The sequence below is a fragment of the Papilio xuthus genome, unplaced genomic scaffold (assembly GCF_000836235.2).
Source record: "Papilio xuthus unplaced genomic scaffold, Pxut_1.1 DF824888.1, whole genome shotgun sequence".
Lineage (NCBI taxonomy): Eukaryota > Metazoa > Arthropoda > Insecta > Lepidoptera > Papilionidae > Papilio > Papilio xuthus.
The window spans coordinates 708,267-731,618 of record NW_013533761.1 but is presented as its reverse complement, the minus strand read 5'-3'; the positions used below and the strand labels follow the sequence as shown (position 1 = coordinate 731,618).

At 33.3% G+C, this 23,352-nt stretch overlaps 1 protein-coding gene across 1 annotated transcript in view; it reads left to right on the top strand.

Moving 5' to 3' along the window:
• The first annotated feature begins 8,150 nt into the window (after positions 1-8,150).
• Positions 8,151-23,352, top strand: part of LOC106127055 (5-hydroxytryptamine receptor) — a 29,037-nt gene continuing 13,835 nt past the window's right edge. The window contains exon 1 of the mRNA XM_013324999.1: positions 8,151-8,435. The gene's annotated coding sequence lies outside the window, so the exon portion shown is untranslated. The remainder of the gene's footprint in view (positions 8,436-23,352) is intronic.

Sequence of the window (23,352 nt, the reverse complement as noted above, 5' to 3'; positions counted from 1 at the left end):
CGCACTAAATAAAAAACTAAGAAAATAGTTTATCTTAATGAAAAGCACAGGTGTAGAACACAGTTTAAAAGAACAGATAGGCTACTTACTAAGTTTTTTATTCCGCGCGAACAAATTTGCTCGTAAAAGCTAATGTCTTTTTTGTACTAAAATAAAACACTGTTCATTTAATATCAAAGCAATTGTGATGGTCACTTCAGAATTCAAAGAGCTGGTTTCCTTTTTAATTTTCCAAATCCGGATATTAAAGTTCAAGTCTTTTTGCTTCCGTTAACCTGCTTTAAAATCTTTTCCGTTGAAACGTTTTAACGCACTTAGCATCTACTACTTTTGAACTGACGATAAAGATATTACGTTTAGGGTAGATCTAGTTAAAATAATTTACAGTAAAATCTAGCACACTTTTAGACTTTATTTTCTTAAGCTGAAATAGTTTTTAAGATTATTTTCATACTGAGAATGTTAACTTATCATATACCAGTGTCGATATTTTGACAAAATAGTGGCCTAGTTTATCTATCCGTGGATGTCTGCAAAAACAATTGTATGTAAACATATGTATTACACAACTCATGCCTGTAAATCCAAAGGGGTAGGCAGAGACCACGGACCTCCACTTGTTGTGGCCAAACGAACCTCCACAATCCCCTTTTCGCCTTTTTCGGGGAACACAACTTGGCGATCCGCTTCGCAGCCTTTTAGTCCCGAGAATTGACATTTGAAATTTGTTCACAGATATGTGTAGGTTGCATTATGATGTTTTCCTTCAACTTAAGATTGGATATATGAACATATGTAAATCGAAGAACTAAAAACACATTGTTACATGGCGGGATTCGAACCTTAGACCTGTAGATTACAAGTAAAGTGCTGCAACCCCTGTGCACATATAAAAACACTTAGAGATAACAATATACGTAATTTTATACGAGTACAATTCCACATATCCGAAGTCGTGTAAACGAGAGTCGTCTCGTACTAAATTTACATTAAGAGAGACCGTTTCACGAATTAAAGTGCGGCATTTTAGTATATACTATCTATAATAGTAATAGAAATTGTCCTACTAAAGTTACAATGGATTAGAGAGGACGTTTTATTCCGACTTTGAAACGTTTCAAAAGTATTAAACACTTACATGTTTTAAAAAAGACTTTATATTGAGTGTATTTGCTCTTCAAACAGCTACGAATAAAAGTGTTCGGAAATGTTTTTACTGCAACTTTCAGTTTATTCAGGTGGATTGTCTTGAATTGAAAATAAGCCGAATGAAGCTTAGACAGTCTAGATCAGTCTTTCCCAAAGTGGGCGATAACGCCCACTTGTGGGCCCCTCAGGTCTCAAGTTACGGGTTATAGTAAAAGTTTCGTTCAGAATTCTCCGTTAATATACATATATAGGTCACAATAATTAATTAATTTAATTTGAAGTTATAGTGGTTTTTATTTAAAAATACATATTTATGTGATAATATGGGGGCGCTAAAAAAATATTTATTCTCAAAGTGGGCAGTAGAGTGATATCTATGTTTTGTCAAAGATGAAAGACGGAGATAAGGATATGTTTTATACAGAGGCTTTAGTCTCCGAAGCCAACAGTTAACTACATCAAGACAACGGTTGAAAGACAGAAAACTTTACTCTGAGTCTTTGAAAGACACGCCAAACTCCTGTCTATTGCCGCATCAAATAAGTGTAAAACAAACATTTTAGCAGTCCCTTCGTCAACTAAAGATTAAACTCAAATGAAATACCTCTTTATGATTATGTTAGAAAAATATTTTCGTGCCTAATACAATGTTGCTTGTCATTACCTATTTTATTTATTGAAACGCGCATGTGATTTGAAAAAAAAAGTAATAAATCATATTAAGTAAATGTCAAATGTAACGTATTTGTCATTGCAAATGTTGGATGTAAATGTTATCGTAGCTTTCACGAGGAAAGCTTTTATCAAAAGCTCGCACAGAACATTCCATTATCGGGATAAGACAAAAGACTTTTGTCAATTGATTAAAAGATACGTCGGCGTAAATATGAAAGCTTTTTGACATCACCTATGTCACAATCACAAGATTGATAAGCCTTGAAAGAATTTCTTTCTCCAATAAAAGAAACGGATCAAAAATACAATTTTAACTGGGGCAGAGCCTGTACAAAAAAATATTGCACGAATAAGCCTTGCCCAGTGTAATAACATGACCACACAGAAGACGAAAGTGAAGTAATAGTAATTTCGCGTTTCGTCTAATGAGTTTGGGTTCCCCACGCCTAATTTTAGTCCTCCTTTGCTCTTCCTATTCATTTCTTATAACGAAGGAATATTAAGGGAAAACGGATTTGATAGTGGAGGAGTCACATAGGAAGGAGTATTATTCACATTCCGTGCGTTTCCTCCTCAGTAGATTAAAGATAGGCACAACGCATCTATAATTACGCAGAAGTTTAGGCTAAGCGCCATCTGCTCCCGGCCACCTCAAGCCCGGTGAAGCTGTAAATGCCTCTTCAAAGCAAAAAGTGACTGTTACTCAGTCACAAAAGAAATCCACAATTGCGGATGTCTTCGGATGGGCAATGGTCGCTTCGCCTTTTCGGTCATTTCAGGTGGCCGCTTGACCGTTTGCCAAAAATATCGATCGTCTCTAAACTTTCGTATTGTTAATTGAGAACAAGTAATATGTACTATATGTAATGTATACATAAGTCCAATTTCTTGAAGGTTATTTCCTCAATTGTACATTAGTGATTAAAGGAGCCGCCTGTGAAAGTTCTCCAAAGTTTGAATAACTTAAAGTATGGTACTGAAGTTATTTCACGTTGAAACTTTGCCAAACGATAAGATTGTTTCTTTCACATAATGTATACGAGAAATTATTTTGTTCTTACGCCTCTAAATAAATACGCTCTTTTTGTTTTTAACGAACATATTAAAATACAATTCAGTGTTCATTAATTAATGACTAACTGTTGCCCTCAACTTTATTTGCCGGAATTAACAAAAAAGCCTTTGTGCTCTTCCAGACTATGTTCTACATCTATGCCAAATTTCAAAGAGATCTGTTGAACCGTTTTAGAGATACATTCAAACAAACATCCATCCATCTAAATATACATATTCATAATATTAGTAAGAGTTAGAACTAAGATTTAAACACAAAACTACCCAAAATAAACCCATTACACAATAAATTAAATTGTCACTGAAATAAACAAATATATTTTCTTATTTTCCATGTAAATCGACGATAATACTTTTAGCTTTTTACAAAAAATATCTTCTTATTCGTAGTACTTGATAAAACACGTAACTCTACCAACATTATAAAAGGTTAACCAAATGAATTTATAACACCTGCTTACATAAAAATAACACAAAAATGTATGTCATCTCGCTGAAGTTGCTGAAAGAGGCTTATCCCACTTTTTTTGACGTCCAACACAAAAACAAAGGTGTTAAAAGTAAAATGTATTTGAATGTTGGAAGCATTATAAAGATGTACCGACCATGATGTGGTTTTTACAATTATAAATGAGGTCTTTTCGCAATAAACTTAATTTAAATAAACCTCATGTTTATTTAAGACTATTTGTCGCCCGTGATTCCATCTGCGCGGAATTTAAAAAAACTTAATAAGTAGCAAATGTGTTCTTCCGGTATACATATGTTCTACATGTGTACCAAGTTTCATCAAAATCCGTTCATCCATCCATCCAAATTCGTATTTATAACATTAGTAAGAAGTAAGTTTAGCACGCAAACTTCGTAAACGACGAATTAAAAAAGTTACTTTTCCATCAATATTTTGAACATACTGTATATAAAAATGATATTAAGTTAATAACTTAAATCAAATCGTATAAACAAAACGATCCATTATCTTATTCAAAAAATAAAAATCACTTATAATTTGTGTTAGGAAAATAATAGACATTTCATTTTCCCATTTTTGTGATTTCGCGATGAGTTCTTAAATCACAATACATTATTACTGAAATCCATTAACGTTATTGGAGTATTAAATTCGTAAAAGATTTGTATCTTTTTAACGTGAAATATTTCTTTTTTATATGACGGCTATAACAGAAAAAGAATTTAAAACTGTCTCTTACTTGTATTGTTTTAATTTTTAAGTATTTTATAGCAGACTTCGTAAAAATTGAAGGTTATCAATTTTAACGTATTTTTTATGTAAGTTACCGCGCAACTTCGCCCCTAATGCAACTTGCAGGTGGGTCCCATTTTTTAATATTAAAGTAACATTATTTTTTTTTTACTTTTTTTGTTAATTCAACAAGTAACAGTACAATTGGGGAATTAAAAAATTAGACCTATTTAAAACTCGAATACCTTGGTTTATTTAATATTTTACTAGCGGTCCCTATAATTAGTACTCTATATGTTCTTTTAGACTATGTTCTATATGTATGTCAAATTACATTAAGATCCGTTCAACCGTTCTGAAGATACATTCAAACAAACATCTATTTAAACATTCGCATTTATAATATTAGTAAGTTAACAAAACCAAAAATATATATATAATATTTTTTTTCCTGGAGCACAAAACCTTTATATTCTATCGTTCAAATGATAGTTACATGTACATTCATGTAAGTTTGAGATTTATGCTAACCAGATATCAATTCTGTCCCTTCCCCTTTGTTATATATGAACGTACATATGAGGGTCCCAAGTATTATTCGAACCGAAGACATCAGAATGCCTTCTTCAGTGTGATTTATACATTAATTCTAAATTATAATAGATTTGTTTAAAGAAAATAATTCAATTAAATTATATAACATCAATAAAAATAATAAATGTTTATCAATTTTAAATTAAGATTTTTAGCTCAATCGAATACAATCAGCATATTAACCAGGATTTCTAAAACTTAGATTCTAGACTCATCATCATCAGCTCACTATATGTCCCCACCGAGGGGCTCGGAGGCTACCCTAAGTTAAGGGTGCTTAGGCTATAGTCAACCACGCTCGCCAAGTGCGGGTTGGTTGACTTCACACACATCTTTGAATTTCTTCTCAGATATATGCAGGTTGTATCACGATGTATTCCTTCACCGTAAGAACGTCGGATAAATGTACATATGCAAATCGGAAATGGAAAAACACATTGGTACATGGCGGAATTCGAACCCAGGAACTGCAGATTGCAAGTCAACTGCTTGACCCCTGAGCCACCGACGCTCTCGACGATTCCTAGACTACAACATACTTACACACCCATAGCCAAAAGGGGTAAGCAAAGACTACACCGAAAGCGGTGCAGTCCTGAATACCTCTACCTTCTACATGCATACATTTTCGCAATCTTACACCTCACCTCGGTTTCCAGTGTTCTTAATTCTAGACAAATATTAAATAATAGAAAAATAAACAAACAAGTTATTCAAACACAATATATAATGTACAAAACTTGTTTCTACGTCCTCATGTGAGTCCGTGTGAACAGGTCCACCTGTCATATGCCTTGCTTTGAGTTGCCTTAATTAATTTATGATAGCAAAGATAAACATGTTGTGAAAGGAACTTGGTAACTGTGGGAGTCTATTGCCGTCTCATTTATACATGTTGTCATTCCTTTAATTCTCTATGATTAAACAGAGACAACAATATGTAACAAACATATTCATAAATACTATATGCGATGTTTCACTTACGTATGAATCAATATTAAATCCTTGAGATTAATCCAAAAGATATTTTAAATATTCTATTTAATATTATATATAAGATAATTAGTTTCTGAGACAAAAATCTCTGTATAACAATTTGTTTATAAGAGAGATATTAGTCTTAGAAACCCACGGTAGATCAGTTTAATTTGAACCGTCTATAATGCTTATTTAAAATACCAAGGACAACAAAGTGATCCTATAAGGGTTCCGTTTTTTTCCTATTAGGTAAAGAACCCTAAAAATGGATCGAGATTGAACATTGATTTAGACCAATCACATCGTAATTACGAATTCTGATCTAATTGAATTCATATGATTAATTTTCTTTGCCAAAGATCGTCAAGTTAATAATTGTAAAGGTGCTAAAAGAAAATAAGTGCGTCTAAGTGCTTGAATAATTCATACCATTTCATGATTTCCGACCAAATGGCAGCCAAACCAAACAATTTTGTCGTTTATTGAATTCTTGACAAAGATAGAACTCGGATTGATTTTCTCGCAAATTATTCTCGAACGTTATAATGAAAACGGCAGGGATATTATTCATATTTTTTATATTAATACTAGCTAATGTCCCGCGACGTCATCTACACCAATAAATGAATTAAAAATCTTTACTGATTTTTCATTTTAAATGATAATTCCACTATCGAAGCATTCTAACATATTTATATCTTTTAAAAGAGTATAAAGAAACAATAATATAATTTTATACAAAGTTTCCCATACTGAAAACTCGCAGTAAAAGTGATTTTTAAAGCAATTATAGTCTAAGAGCCAGAGAAGTTCAATTTTACCCATCTGATAACCAGATATATTATTTACAAAATATTATCGATTAACAAAAAACTTTCAAATTTCCAAACAGTAACGACTTAGGGCCCTTCAAAAAAGGAGCGTAGACCTACTTTTAAGGCTGGCAACGCATCTGCGGTTCCTCTGGCGTTGCGGATGTCCATGGGCGTCGAATCAAAAAATCTTAGGCGATTCGTTGCTCGTTTGCCCCCTTCTCCTATATAAAAAAAACTTGGCTTATAAAAGTTGTAAGAAATAGTTTTCTATTGTGTGTTATAATAAAATATAAAAAGATAGTTGACTGTGTATTATCCAATATGTATTATGATATAGTTTTTGTAAGCAATCGAGTGTGGGTTTTACTTACAAATGTCCTTTTGTGTCAGCTTTGTCCTGTGTAATGGACGCGAAGACAAGGCTTATTATTGTTTACGCTTTTATGTCAAGAAATTCGTAGAAATATCACGTCATAGCTCATATTTGTTCTTATGTCTTAGAAAACGCTTGGTAATCAAAATTAATATAGATAAATAGTGATCGTATTAATATTCATTTTTTTAGTTTTTTTTTGTACCAGAAATAATTTGTTAAATGTATTTTATTTAATACCAGCTATCACCCGTCAGTGCGGGATTAAAAAAAAATTACTAACCTATGTGTTCTTCCAGACGATGCTATACATCTATTGCAAATATCATCGTCATCAGTTGAGCCGTACTGTAGATACCTTGTAACAAACATCCATCCATACATTAGCATTTATATTAGTAAGATTAGAAAGATAATAAAACTTTCTACCTAATCTTTTATGTCTACTTAATTTATTGGCATAAATATCAGTTTTATTTTATTTGAATAATCTCTTAAGTAAATTGAATAAGAAACAATAGAGTCAACCCTTATGAAGCATTTAACATCTGCTAGACCTCCGTAGGCCCAAGAACAATGTTACAGTCATTAACATATGAATGCCTCTATTCAATACAATATTACAATAATATCGTATTAATAATAGCGTATAATAGCGTTATTATTTCAGGCAATGGATCGAAATAAACAAACTCATTTTACATTTTTTAAAACCAACTTATAAAATGTTACCCAACGTCATTTAACATTCAAAACGAATCTTATATAACTTAGTAAATACAGGCTGAATGTAACTCTTTATATCTTTTACCATCTATCTAAAAAAGAAATTAAAACATTTGTGATCTATCATCATACTAAGAAACGATAGAAGAGCGATTACGCCTTCTAGAAATACGGCAATTTAACTTCTACGTGACATCACATGTAATAAGAGAATTTACGGATCATTTAATTTAACTAATTCACGTTATATTTTATACTTTTAAAAAATATCGACAATGTCCTAACTTTATTGTATATTTTTCGAAGTTTACTTTCAGTAAAGCGCCGCTTCGTTTTAAGGACGAAAAAAGCCAACTAATATTTCATGATAAGAGACTCCTGACACCGTAATTGCTGGAAGCGTCAGCGTTTGACTCTAAATAAAATGTACATTGTATATATTAAATGTCCGTGTGGAAACCTAATTTTTCGCACCAATTCCATAGGGTCTGAGAAGACGAAATCAACAGTTTTGCGCGCGCGGCTACGAACCCACCCCTCAGTCGGCTCTTGGACGTGGGGGCGAGCGCACGTCTTTTGCGACCATAATCTCACGATGTCGATGTAGAAAAATCTTTGACAGAACCCTATACTACTGTGATAAGTTATTAAATATTTAACCACATATATTAACTACTAACTGACATCGTTAACATAAATTTTAGTAATTGTATAGTGTGTTTTGTGAGTTAGGGATTAAATGATGTGGTATAAAAGCGAGGTGGGGTGACTATGAACATAATAATATAATGATTTCAATCACAAAATGATCACGAGAGAAACGGAGCGTCACTGAACGTGTAGCCAGGTAAACATCTTTAATACTTACTATACAAATGCTTAAAAAACATAATTTAGAAGGAAAATTTCATTTGAAATTATTTTTATGTTGGTAATTAGATTTTGAATGAAATTCTGCTTTTCAATTCTTGTATTTCGCATGAAGATTAATTAAGTCTTAAATATTTTAAAAACAATAATATTTTTTTTACAAATGATTTTAATGTTTTACATATTTCTATAATTATTATTACGTATTTCATCATCATCATCAGCTTAATAGACGTTCCCACCGAGGGGCTCAGAGCTTATCCTAAGTTAGGGGTGACTAGGCCATAGTCAACCACGCTGGCCAAGTGCGGGTACATTACATTTTAATATATTTTTTTTTAATCTTGTTTATAATTCATTCAATATTTTTGTAATATTTTCTAAAATAATTAAAACTTAACTGTTGTTTTAATCTTGACTTACGTAATTTAACTATAACTATAATATTAATTATAATTTAATATAAATTTGTTACTAGCAATTATTACATTAGTCGTACTTTTTTAAACAGAAGACTTAAGATTGAAAAATAAGTAACATATAATAATATTATAAAAATAACGTTAACAACATCTAGTTGATTTTATACAATGGACTTAGCGATGAGGTATAAACCAATGGATGAAAAAGATATAAAATACTGAAGAATAACAATTAAATAATATTTAATCATTGTACAAAAGAATCATCAAAGTTATATAACCTTTATTTGAACATACTAAACAACGTTAACTAACAAAGGTTGTTTGTTGTACAAATGTAACATAAAGCAGTTAATAACAAACAAAATTTGTCATTCCGTTTTCAGGCATATCCTTGTCCAAGTTTCTGAAACTAATTTCAAGCGACAATTACATCGTTCATTTCAGTTTCCACCAGCATAACGGTAAATGGACAGATTGACAGCGCCCTCTATAACAAATAACAAGTTTGGTTGTTGTCTTGAATGTTAACAATAATTGTCCTTAAATTATTCAAACTTTCGTGGGACGTTATAATAAACTTATATAAAAACGGCTAAACACTCACATGTATTCGTTAAGTGGCGGCACGTACTAGTTTCGAGCACATCGGGGGCCCTTCATCAGGGTGAGCGGGACTGGTATTATTACGCGAACGCGGCCCGTCGCCTATTGGTGAGTGATGGGCTCGAAACTAGTCGGTGCCGCCACCGAACGAATATACGTGAATGTTTAGCCGTTTTTATATAAGTTTAATAATTGTCCTTTTAGCATTCACAGAACTTCATTCGACCAGGTCAAACAAAATAATAGCTTAGTAGTCAGTGTTTAGGTAAAAATCTGCCAAGATCTTGTCATCTATTCACTCTTAATAACACCAAGGTTAATAGATGTTCCTAGTGTTAATCCTAACATCCTTAATTGTAATGTATAATCGCGCAGACAACAATTATGATAAAGAATATTTTTATAATATTGTTTAAAACAAATCGTTTAAAAAAAACACCACTTTTGTTTCTGATAGTACAGACAGACAATGACTTAACATCCTAAAGAATGTAGAATTTTTCATTGGGATTTAAACTTCCCTAGAGGTTATAGATCTGGGGAAATTGAATTCGTCTTGTCTAAATAGCTTGTACATATTTTGTGACATTAAACCATCGTCCTATTAAACAAGGAATCACTTACAAACCAGTACGACTTAGGGTCCTTCGAGTGAGCCTATCTTTCTCAAAGACCAGCATCTGCAGTTCCTCTAGTGTTACGGATGTCCATGGGCGTCGTTGATCTCGGAGTCACAGCCACTTGTTTGCTACCGTCTCTTATAAAGAAAACTATTATATTTTAAATATCGAATCGATTGGTAAAATATAATTTGTTCACAGTAAAAAGATTGAATAAATTGAATCGAATATTTATAATTTTCTTGAGAAAAATAAGCTTATTTTGTACAACGTTTGTTATTAAAAACTTAAATAAGTATGAAGAGGCTTTCGCAAAATGCAATTTGTTCGTTGGAAAATATTTTTAAAGCTCACTGAAGCATAGTACGCGTTCGGATGAACGAACCGACATTTTTTTATATATCTTACAAGCTTTCCAATATATTGCCAGTATTCTATTTTTTTTTTATTATCATTCTGGTTCTAATTACTAATATTAACACATGTATGATTACGGATCATGGGGTCCTATACAATCTATGTATTGGTTTTCCATAGCTGAAGACCCCTTAAAACATAATGTTATAGTATATATAGTACAGTATAAAGTTAGATGGATGGATGGATATTTATTAGAAATTATCTCTAGAAAGGTGCAACGGATCTCGATGAAATTTGGCACAGATGTAAAACACAGTCCGGAAGACTACATAGACTACTTAGTAAGTTTTTTAACTCCGTGCGGACGGAGTCGAGGTCTATAGCTAGTATATGGGGAGTTTATTTGTGTGTTCGAACGGAAAACCCCCCTTTAGACTTTCTAGCCGATAGCACATTGACTTTACAACATAAAATTAAATCATTAAAGTTCTTTCTAAAAATAAGTCAGGTCAAGCTAACATTGAAAGGTCCTTAATTAAGGTAATTAAAGATTAAGGGTACTACGAGATGGACGGAGCGTACAATTAAGGGCCTTTGATTACTACAATTTGCTTGTACAACAAATTATTAATAAAGTATTAAATTTCTATGGCTTTCTTTGATAACGTTACAATTACTTAATTTACATAATAAAGACTATACTTAGAGTTAAGTGGCCCCTAAGCGGAACCCTTAGTTCTTACGACCAATCTATACTGAGGAACAGCAGTATCTGTGCATCGCAGTAAGTTTTAGTCTCAAATAGTATGCGGACTAATACGATACGATAAAAATAATACGTGCAAATAAAACAGGTTAAATATTCCGATGCTGAACTATAGGAATTAAATAGAGTAGGTCGTGTATTACAATTACAATCATAATAATGTATTAAGCATAAAATTCAAAGTTGTTGGAAAGTCAACCGGATGCAGTCGGAATCCATTGTTCAGAATAGAACAAGCGAACCGCAAATAGAAGTTTGTAACTCTGTTGCATTGTATTGTTCAAATAATTGTCTACTAATAGCATAAAAGAGCAAACGTATAATACTCTATTTTCCACTAAACGTAAATATTCGGGACTTCTTTTTTAAGAAAGAGCAACCGTGCTATTCAAAACAATAACGTATTTATTATAGAAATAATAGTCGCGCAACAAAATCGCGCGGCTTACTGGTGGAAAAGAAGTCTAAATCCTTCCACTAGTAAATACTTATTAGGTATATTTCTTTAAATTAAGACACAGATTTTTATCCCAAGTATGTATATAAAAGTCAGACGATCCCATTTAAGGTTTGATTACACATATTTCTCAGTATAAAATTAAACAAATCAATGTCTGGTGTCTTATGTCATAATTGAGAAAGCGTCGTAGTATTGCTTGTGTTAAATAAAATTTACCTAGTTTTAGACATTATTAATTAGACTCCTTTAGCGCGAATGGCGCGCATTACAAAGTCAATTGTTAGAATGAATAGTTTTTTTTATATCATAAGGTGGCAAACGAGCAAGCGGCCATCTGAAATCGCTGAAATAGCGAAGTGATCGTTGCCCATAGACATGCGAAATTGCATATGCGTTGCCTACCTTTAATCGACGGAGGAGAGGATGCACAGAAAGAAAATATTTCCATGCATCCTCTCGTCCGGAAAGTCTACTTCCACTTCCCATCCTTTCCTTATAAGAAAAAGGGTGGGTAGGGAAAGAGGACTAAATAAGGCCTCCGGGACACACACTCATCAGAAGAAACGCGGAATTGCTTCTACTTCACGCCTGTCTTCTGTATGGTCGTGGTATTTCACCGGGCGAGCCGGGCCAATTCGTGCGAAGATGTTAAAGCGGGCTCTACCACTGTTGGAGTGAGGGGACATAAACGTAGACATTTTAGTAAGGCTAGTGTTGCGTCAATATACTGGCACATTATCCGATTTTCTTCCTAACAATAATTTATTAAAGAATGTTCAGTGAAAATAACAAAAGACATCATAAGTAAATGCTACAAAGACTCGTATACTCTATATAAAATGTTACTGAGAAAAGAACGGTTTTTAATTTTCTTTTTGTTAACGTTTGACAACGTGAGAGATATCACTTGTTTGTTTCTCATCAACGTTTGACGCGAATATCTTATGCGATGTAAAGCCACATTGGTATACAGATTAAATATAAAAGAATGGAATAAGCAAATATTATAGCAAATAAAATACACAACTAAATGCTTGTTGAATTTAAAAAGTATAAAGTAAAATAATATCGGTTGTAGAATACTTTGTACTTTGAAGTACTCATCTTCATCAGCTCACCATAAGTCCCCACCGAGGAGCTCGGAGCCTACCCTAAGTTAAGGGTAACTAGGCCTTAATCAACCACGCTGGTCAAGTGCGGGTTGGTTGACTTCACACATATCTTTGAATTTCTTCGCAGATATGTACAGGTTGCATCACGATGTTTTCCTTCACCGTAAGTCGGATATGTAAATCGGAAATCGAAAAACACATTGGTACATGGCGGGATTCGAACCCAGGACCTGTAGATTACAAGTCAAGTGTTGAAACCCCTGAGCCACCGACGCTCTATTATTTGAAGTACTAATTAACATGAAAACGTATACTTAGCTTACAGTAACTAAGTTATCATGGAATTCAAATTTTCTTAAAAAGGATTGAAATCTTACTAATATTATAAATGCGAATGCTGTGATGGATGGATGTTTGTAAGGAGGTTTCCCCGGAACGGCTGAGCAGATCTTGATTTAATTCGGCATAGATGTAGAACATAATCTTGAAGAATACATAGGCTACTTACTAAGGTTTTTAAGGCGACAGCTAGTATTTTATAACAACTAAGAACCCCGATTGACATAACATACCGGAGTCAATGATCGAATGATATAAAAAACTTTTAAATCAAGCAGTTTAGTATTATAACAGAATGTACATACATACAAACAATAACTCCTATAAGTCAGGATAGAAACAATGTAACAGTAAATATGTTAATAGTAATTGTATATGAATCGGGGCAACATAACACGATTTTCCTCAAGGCGTGGAGGGTTCTCTGCAAGAGATTTACGGCCTCGGTTATGGCAGCGAACATGCGAGTTATATCGTAACAGATCGAGTGTGATATTACACAAGAATAATCCCAGATTAGCTCCGAATTAATGTATAGCTTTAGCTGAAATTATTTATGTACTAACCAACTTTTTTTAACTGGGGAGAAATCTTAGTTAAATACCCTGCCTTTTGGGGCTTGTCTGGTTATGACATTCCCACTCACTAAAACACCCCTCGTTGGCCAACCTCAAGTATTACCGAGACCAAGTACTGACTGTCGCCCGCAACTCAGACCGTGCGAATAAAAATATATTAGCCTATAGGCTAATATATTTTTATTCGAACATATATGTTCTTACAGGCTAAGTTCTATCATCATCATCATCATCAGCTCACTATACGTCCCCACCGAGGGGCTCGGAGCCTACCCTAAGTTAAGTTCTATATCTATACCAAATTTCATAGAGATCCATGAAGCCTATCTTATCCATCCAAACATTCGCATTTATAATATTAGTAAAATAAAATTACTTTTACGTTTGACTATGGTTTACTATTTAATTTTTATAAAAAAAATTAACACGTTAGTTCTGATTTGAGTAGTAAAAGAACAGATTTCTATAACAATTATTTTGAATACATATTTTTTGTACTTTAAAAAACTGCAGAGTTATTTTCGAAGTTATTAAGGGCACGTTGACAAGCTTGTAACTTTTAAAAGTAAAAATTAAAAAAAATGTTGGCAGACTCTTCTTTTTTCATTTTAATAACTATAATGTCACAATATACAGGTTAGAAATGAAAATACGTACTTCCTTACATTATAAGCGATAATAAAACGAGGAATTTGTTATAAAATATTCGATTCAAAAATTTCAATAACATCGGACGAGTCAAACGGTCGACGATGCATATTGTATGCGAAATAAATCATGTACTCTTCACATCCAATATGTCTCAAACCAGTCTTGTATCTCTACGGTTATGTGATACTTTAAAAATGTTCCACTTTACTAAAGTAATATTATAAAGAGGAAATAATATTATTATGTGTTTGTTCATTACCAGAATAGTACATCCCTGGCTAACAAAAGCTATCTTACTTCTTACTATCGTACTAATATTATAAATGTGAATGTTTAGACGGATGGATGGATGTTTGCTAAAGGTATCTGCAGAATGGTTGCATAGATTTCGATGTAATTTGATATTAATTTAGGACACTATCTAGAAGAACCTATAGGCTTATGACCTCGGAAATATTCAACTCACCTTATTGAAATTATGCAGAGATATAGAACATAGTTTCGAATAACATATGAGATAATTTTATATCATTTTTAATTTTACGCAAACGACATCGGCGGCAAAAGGTTGTATTTTATATTATTCGGTAGTTAAATAGCAACAATATTTGTTCTTTCCATTCCATTCCTTCTTCCTAATTATCATTCATGATAGTAAATAATACAATAATATTCGAACATCTGGTGAGCTGTCTATGTGAATGATATGAATGTATGAAAACAAATGTATTACAAACATTATATTGACCTAAACAAAAGGTCTGCTTCAATTCATGAAGGCCAATCTCGCCGCGCGCCTCCCGTGATGAATTATTTATGATATAATGTAACACTCAATCGCTAAAAGATATTTGAATACGTATTGATCGGTGCAAAGCCTCTGAATTAAGACAATTTATATAATAGTATATATAACAACAATACAACAACAATAGAGATAATATCTTGCCCATACACATACGCAATTGCATATGCGTTGCCTACCTTCAACCGACGAAGGAGAGGATGAACAGAAAGATAATATACTCTCTTCCACTTCTACTCCCAATCCTTTCCTTATAAGAAAAAGGTTGGGAAGGGAAAGAGGAGTTATATTATAAGCGTCAATAGCCTAGTGGTTAAGGTTACGGATTTCCGATCACGAGGTCGGGAGTTCGAATCCCGCCATTCGACTATTGTCGTAAACCATATCCTAGCACAAGCCTAGAGCTTAGTTGGAATGGTAAAAGAAATATTAGTAAATTTACAAAAAAATCTGCTAATATTTTATTAAAAAAATTAGGCCTCCGGGACTTATCACGCGAAACGCGGAATTGCTTCCACTTCATGCCTGTCTTCTTTGTGGTCGTGGTATTTAACCGGACGAGCCGGGCTAATTTGTGCGAAGATGTTAAAGCGGGCTCTACCACTGTTACATTTATGAAAGGTTTAGAAAAATATTATCCGTGAATTTGTTAAGTATCCTTTCACAAACGGGCACTTATTTCATAACTTTATTATCTCTCATTAAGTTCGGGACTACTTTACGACTGTATCATAACGTTAAGTATTTATTACGGACCGTCTTATTGCTTTGCGGTATGAGGTCGGAGGATATCACGCGAGAGCCAACTCTATAAATATTCTAGGCTAGGCTTTAAGGTCACGCGTTATCAAGGTAACCAGTCATCTGAACTTAGTAATATGACCTTATGTGTATCCAATCATTTATACATTTACACCTTTTCTTTGATATTTCTAATGCGAACATTTCTTCTCATACTAGAATCTACTCCATGACTAACAGTTGGATATGACTTCGTCCGTGTGAAGTAAGAAAACTGTATGGAAAGAGGAAGTAGATTAGGCGCATAGGATGGCAAAAAATTATGCTTAGAGTCAGCGGCCGCTTCGCTTTTTCTGCGAATTCAGGTGGTGTCTTATTTAACATAAAGGACAAGAAGTATGTCTTGTTGCTTTCGCATTTACAATAAAGTTAGATTACCTAACTTTGTATCCAAAACGCTCCAATATATTTTATAGCATAAAATTCTTGATTTTCAGTTTCACTAGAGAAACGAGATTAGTAGTGCTTACATGGGGGTTGAAGGTCGGACCGCGCCAATAAATACACCCCGGATCCCAATCTTCCCTTGTACAGGAAAAGGTCCGTCGAAAGGGTGGCTTATTTTCAGTTTCGTAGAAAATTTTTCGGTCAAACAAGTTACATGTGAATAAACGAAGTGTTTCGTTGTGCTCGATAATTCTTTCATAGTGAATTGTTCTTTTTTTTTGCAACTTACAAAAGTTAAATAAATTAACAAAGCTTTGTTGGTACACGATCTTACTTAAAATTAGACATTGATAACTAAACTAAAATGACCTCTAGATCAGCTCACACGTGTTAAGCAGATCAGTGAATTGACTCGCAGCTCAGTTCAAATTGTACCTTCATAGAGTTATGATTTGCATTTTAAGCAGCAAACTGCGAGTCACCAGACGAGTAGCGGCTTATTATTCACATAGTTATTGTACATCGCGATGCTTTGTTCTGCCAATTTAATTGTTGAACTGCAGCTCAAATTATCAAGTTTTTTGAGCTGTTCTTTTGAATCGGTTCAGATAATTACACATGGCTACTTAAAACTTACTATTTTCTCAGTTACTATTTCTCAATTACAGTGATGACATCTTATTGTACAAAAAAATTAATAGTAATTTTAAATGTTGACTGAGTTAGACCTTTTAGAATCTTGAAATAGATTCTCATTGATTTTAGTCAGCAAAGCAAGAGAAAATCTTGACACCAATGTCGACTGAACGCTTTAAAACCTTACGAAGCAGTGAGCGTTTGATCTTTAACAAAAGTATCGGAAACGAATACTTCTTGGATTTTGTTTTTACAAGAGTTAATATTCAATTTTATACTTTGGCTTCCTCCGTCAGAATAGTTTGATTGTGTCTAAGGGACTGTGGCTTTAGTATGAGAAAACTATGTAGCTGTTTAAGAAAACTTTAAGCGACTCTGAGACTACAGTAAGACATCTCAAAATTCTATACCTGTTTAAATTATATTTAAAAACATAAATGCATTCAACTCAAATGTAACAAAGAGTGTTTTTAGAAAGCTTCTTTTTTGATTCACAATTAAATCACATTTAACTATTTACATAACATCCAAATATACATAATCTTTGGCCCTTCATAAGAACTTACACAATAGAGATAATAAGTTTGCCAGTCACGGGGTCATAACTGTCTCCTAAACTATCCAATATTCAGGGTCTCAAGTCGACAACTCAACAAACTAAACTTGGACCGACCTTAATTGCTATGCATGGTGTGAAAATGGTCTTAATTACTTTAAAGCGAGGCGACAGTGTATTTATTTGACTTTTAAAAGAGGAGACCTGTTAAACTCATGCACTCCTCTCTGTAAATAATAAAAACAAAGAATTAGTTTTAACTTGCTTGTGTGCTTGCAAATGTATAATTTTTTGAGTCATGCATTCATAAAGGCGTACGTGTCAGGATCATAAATACATGTGCGATTGCGTTTACACCCCGCGAAAAGTGATATTGTTTTAGTACGACTCTTTGCCTAGTCCTTCTTTCTATAGTCAAAGATATGCGACGTCCCTACATCTCTCCGGAGAGAACTCGTCACGTCAGCGCCAGACAGAGACAAACGATGAACGCGAAATATTCTCAGCATTCGCTTCGGTTTTCTTAAAACCTTTAAGGATATCTGTTGCTGGGATAAAATATTTCGCTTTGTTACTGTCCTTCAATTTTTATAACATACTAGCTGACACCCGCAACTCCTTCCGCGTGTTATATGTTCTTTCAAGCTATGTTCTATATCTGTGCCAAATTACTTTGAGATCTGTTGAGCCGATACGGGGATACGTTCTAACAAATATACATCCATCCTTCTAAACTAATGCATTTATGATATTAGTTTTCATAATTTTATAAAGACAAAGTTAAAATTACCTAAATGTAGGTTAAAATAACATCAGTCCTAGCAAGTTTCATTTTATTAAAAAAAAAATTGAGGACACAAACCGCGCAAAATGTTGGAGATTTTATAATAATCTGTCTAGTAATTTAAGAAGGCAGGTTAATCATAAAATCACTGATTTTTCTTTCATAATAAGTGACACAGTGCTACCTCAGGAGTTACTTGGCATTTATGTCCAGTATTAATCTTGATTAAGATTACATCACAATGATTAAGAAATTTACTTTCATAACCGAACTGACCTAAAATAGAATATTCATTTAATATTAAATTAACGTCTCATTTTTCATCTTTTCATGTCTTCTACAAAGGTCTTTACAACTGTCGGCAAAACAGACTCTGTCATAATTAATTAAAATTGCAGCTGGCAGGGAACTATGTTATCATTACAAATTACTTTTTATCATATTTTTTTTATACCATAAGGTGGCAAACGAGTGAGCGGCCACCTGAAATCGCTGAAATAGCGAAGTGACCGTTGCCCATAGATATATGCAATTGCATATGCGTTGCCTACCTTTAATCGACGGAGGAGAATCCTCTCCTCGCACAGAGAGAGAATATTTTCCCTTTCCATACATCCTCTCATCCGGAAAATCCACTTTCACTTCCCATCGTTTCCTTATAAGAAAAAGAGGACTAAATTAGGCCTCCGGGACGCACACTCATCAGACGAAACGCGGAATTGCTTCCACTTGACGCCTGTCTTCTGTGTGGTCGTGGTATTTCACCGGGCGAGCCGGGCCGATTCGTGCAAAGATGTTAAAGCGGGCTCTACCACTGTTATATAATTTTCGATTGACATAATGACCTCTTAATATAATTGTTTCGAAAGTAACCAAAGTTGTATGATATTAATCTAGTATGGAATCTTAATGGAAAACTTTTCGTTAATATCTGAATATTTTTTAAATTATAACCAAATATGATACGACCGAACCCAATAAACGATCCTTAGGATTAAGCCACAGATTATTTTAATTATTTTATACGGGAAGGGATACCAAAGTGATCGCTTTCTAAACGGGATTAGGTCAGCGGAGGAACTGTTTCTTGCACTTGACAGTAACAAATATTCCAAGTTAGAGGCCAATCCTCAAAACTGAAGGCACTAGAATAAGAAACGATAGGCGTAATGTTTAATAGAACTATAAAAATATTTGAATTTGTTATCAACGTATCATTGAAACTGTTTAGTTTGTTTCCATTTCCCACTTGTACGGCAACCTAACATGAATGAGGTTTTTATAAGCCAACTCTTTCATACAAAATCAACATATGTAACATTGATTCATAAATCACATAACCACGCTCTCCACAATTGTCTGGTCCCTTTTTCCTAAAAGATTATTTGAATAATAACATTTTCTGGACAAAACCTTGTTTGCGTCCTTTACGGTTTCAATTCGAAGGGTCATTTCCATAACGAATTGGACATCGGAACGACTACAGACCGTAACCAGTATGTCGGTCGGTATTTGAACATTTTACATAAATTATTTTTAATGGATTATTTGTAACGTCAAAAGCATATAACTGCTGTTGATATACTGAAATACAAATAAACCTTCTTAATTTATTAATAAATGCGAATGTTTGGATGGATGGATGGATGTTTGATTGAAGGTATCTCCAAAACCGCTAAACGGATCTCGATAAAATTTGTCATACATATAGAACATAGTCTGAAAAAACACATAGGCTAGGAATTATGTTTCTTTTATTCCACTGGACATTCTTAGGCGACTGATAGTTATATATAAAATAACACAAAAATCTGACTAAAGCCATTAGAATATCATTGACCTGACAATTTCCCCTGAGTCAATAGTTGCCCGACAATAATACTTCCGATTGTTGCATAGTGACGGCTTGCACAATGGAAACCCGCCCTAAGATAGATTAACTTTTAGTTACGGCAACTTGAGATCTTATTTGGAATGTTAGAAATATTTTCACAATATAATCAATGCTATGATACTTTTAGAATCTCCCTTACTTTTGTAGTTCACTTAACTAATAATTACGAGATTTATAACTTAATTTTACTTTACAATCTCTTAAGTTCAATTCAATTGCCAATAAAAAATATAAAAACGTGATTAAATATATTTAAACTCTTTAAGTGAAGAAAAAGTACTTTCCTCATCACTTAAGTATTTCAAGTATGTTCTTATTACTTAGGTATGTAATCAAGTTAATGACACCCCATGAGAGTGACTTTATCTTAAGATATTATTATTTCGTTTTGTATACTTTATTATTTTAAATAAATATGTAATAAACAGAGCGTCTGTGGCTGAGGGGATAAGTACTTGACTTGTATTGCAGGTCCTGGGTTCGAATCCGCCGTGTACCAATGTGTTTTTCGATTTATATATGTACATTTATCCGAGTTTCTTACGGTGAAGGAAAACATCGTTATTATCTCTATGATTTAGGTTTTTGGTTAAATCAATTAAGAATTCATAAGTTTGAGAAACAAACAAACAACCCCAATGTCTGTTCGTTTATTAACTTGCGGTTTAACCTTTCCAAAGATAAACTGATTACTTATAACTCGATTCGGTAACTTATTTACTGTTAGTAATATACATAGCAAGTTAAAAACGTAAAAAAAATGATCTTTAAAATTCATTAGAATCTCGATGACATAGGATGTTTCCTGTTTAATACTATTGGAGGTTATTGTTTTCAATTACAGAACTATTTAATAAAAATAACCTTTTAAAATCGATTTCAAAACAGGAACGCCTCAATTCTCTTTATTTTTTTGAAGAAAATGGAATGAAAAATAGGATTTTCAGATAACTCAAAGAAACTCACACCCTGTATAATCATGAAGTTCATGACATTGCTCAGTAGACGATCCCAATGTCTTATCAGACCGCAGCAGGGAAAGGTCAACTGAAGGTCGATCGGAACGACGCTTTATCAGACCTTCGAACAAAACCCTTCGTGATTTTCAGCTATACGATTTGTACTCAGCACAGTATCGGTAACGTAGCCAATATAAAATAAATATCGACAAACTACTTTTACCCATTGATAACACTATATTTAAATTGAGAAATAACCAAACAATAAATAAACATAAACACTGACTGCATCAATTGGAGGTCCTTGGTCTCTGCCTACCACTTACGGGCTGGGGGCGTGAGTTATGTTCTTGTTGACTGTGCAATATTTTAGTCTATATAATTATTGTATTTTTTTCTCGTAAACGTATATCGTATTCTCTTCTCTATATCACCTAATAATCTTGTTATTTATCAAGTACTATGCTTATTTATGTAGATAACATCTTAGTTAGATTTTCTGCTTTTGTCATAAGATTATTTTTGAAATTAAAATATGGAAAAACTTCCACCGAATCACGTCTTTGAACTTGGCAGAACTAGAACATAATTAAAAAGTAAATGTCGAAAAAGAGGCGCAAGTTATTATTAAGGCTTTTGAACCGTATCGAAATGAGAAGCCGAATTGAGTCCGTGCCAACTTTCCTTCATCCCGCCGACTTAAATACAATTTTATATAAAAACTGCTAAGTCTTGAGATTTTTAAAAACGGAACATCCTGTAGTATAACAATTGGTGTAACAAGAACAACAACAAATAGATTTCACTACGAGAGGTTCATTTTAATAGTTGTCTCAACTGTTTATTTTAATGATTGATTTCCGATCATAATCAGACTATTAAAAACCATTATTTCTAATTCTATGCTTCATGTTTTCCCTGTATGTAATATAAAAACAATTGGCTTATTAATAAAAAATGTATTTCAAACTAACTACCACCTCCGTCATAATTAAAACATATTTATTAGCCTAGGTATTCTTCCAGACTATGTTCTACATCTATGCTAAGTTTTAGCGATTCAGCCGTTTATATTGAAAAATGGGGCTGTTTTTAGGATTTTCCCGCTAAATATTAAAAATTTTCTCAACTTTTAAACCTTCCCTAGACCTCCGGGAACCTTTCAAAACCAAGATAAGATAAACCGGTTCAGCCGCTCTCGTGTTTTAGCTAGACTAACGAACAGCAAATTATACATATATATATATATTCATTTCAAATATACTCTAGTATCCTAAAATCTTGAAGTCAATATTAAATTTAGTCCTCATTCCGCGAACACTTTTCGCAAACTTCACGTCAGTTTCGCCGCGAGCAAAATCTCGCTTCTCTCGCACAAATCCTTTTTCATTATTTAACCGCCGACAGGATCCCACTAACGTAACGCCAACGCTTTCCAATTTTCCCCCACATCTGGTTATATTTACGCTGGAATATAAAAGGATTGCCTTCATTTAATATGCCGTCGTTACATTGTTAAGTTTTTTTTACAATATTATAATAAAGAGCTTTGTTTTTTAAACATTTTTCACTTTTCTCAAACATAGAGAACTAAAGCATTAAGTATTAAGTGTAGAGAGATATCTTACTAATATTATAATTGCTAATGTTTTTATGGATGTTTGTTAGAAGGTATCTCCAGAACGACACTCTCACTCACTCTCACTGAAATTTGGAGAAGATGTAGAAAATAGTCTGGAAGAACTCATAGGCTACTAATAAAGTTTTTATTTAATTCCGCGCGGACAGAGTCGCGGGCGACAGCAAGTCTTAAATAAAAAGAATCTATAGATTCCATTGGCGAGATAATTTACATATATAAAAATGAAGATCACAATTTATTTTAGTAGGAATAATTTGTTTGATGGATAGCCTCGGCCACGAAGAAAATATTACCAAACTTGATAGTAATAGTGTAGCAATTAAACTTGGAATAGTTAGTAGAAAAAAAATCTAGAATTGGATATTGTTCTTCGCTTGGCCTACTCGCTGACTGAATAGATGAATGCACAAAAGATAAAACAATACTTTGTCATTTGGATAACCTTTAATTGCGATTGAAGCGATATCGTGGGGCAGCTTTATTGCCACCAAGATTGCCCTCAATTTTTCCCAAGTG